We start from the raw sequence: 773 nt of genomic DNA on the forward strand, positions 1-773 counted from the left end.
CAGAGCCAGCAGAGCGGGATGGGGCAGGGACCCCACGGCCTCCCCGGAGCTGGGGGAGCAGCAGCTGCTCCCAAGGTTCTGCCTGCAGCCCCTCTACAGTCCCACCCTGTGCCTGAGAGCATTGGCCAAACACTCCTGGAGCTCTGTCAGCCTTGGGGCCGTGACCACTGCCCTGAGGAGATGTTCCAGTGTCCAAACACCTCTGGAGGAAGAAGCATCTCCCAGTATCCAACCTAAACCTCACAGTGATGCTGGGATGAGCTCAGCCAGGTGCCTTCAGGCCGTGAGCCCTCCAGCACCAGCTCACCCTGGACACAGCTCACCCAGGCCCCACTCATGTGCTCATCCCAGGACCTCAGAGCTGAGCCAGGGAACTTGTCCCGAAAGAGTTAAGGGTGAAACATTGCAAACACACCAAAAAAAATTACAAAAGAAAAAAGCGCCCTGAACCACATGCGACCTAACCTCCCCAGCGGCTCATCTGAGTTTAATAACGGTGCAGGGAAATCTCCCAAAAAGCTCTCAGAGAAATTAAAGTAAACAGCGTGCTGACCCCCAGCCCGCGCTGCCCCGGCGCTGACTCGCCAGGCACTCCCTGCACCCTGGAATTGTAAACACACTCGGGTAAACACACGGGGGGAGCAGCTCTGCCCACCACTGCAGGAACCCGCGCTCAGCACCCGCTCCAAGCCGCGGGGGATGCCGTGTGCTGATGGCTCCAGGCGAACTGGCCATGGACATTGCTGCCAGGAGCTGTGCGTGGCTGAGGTTCC

The sequence above is a fragment of the Acanthisitta chloris genome, unplaced genomic scaffold, assembly GCF_000695815.1.
Source record: "Acanthisitta chloris isolate BGI_N310 unplaced genomic scaffold, ASM69581v1 scaffold16146, whole genome shotgun sequence".
NCBI lineage: Eukaryota > Metazoa > Chordata > Aves > Passeriformes > Acanthisittidae > Acanthisitta > Acanthisitta chloris.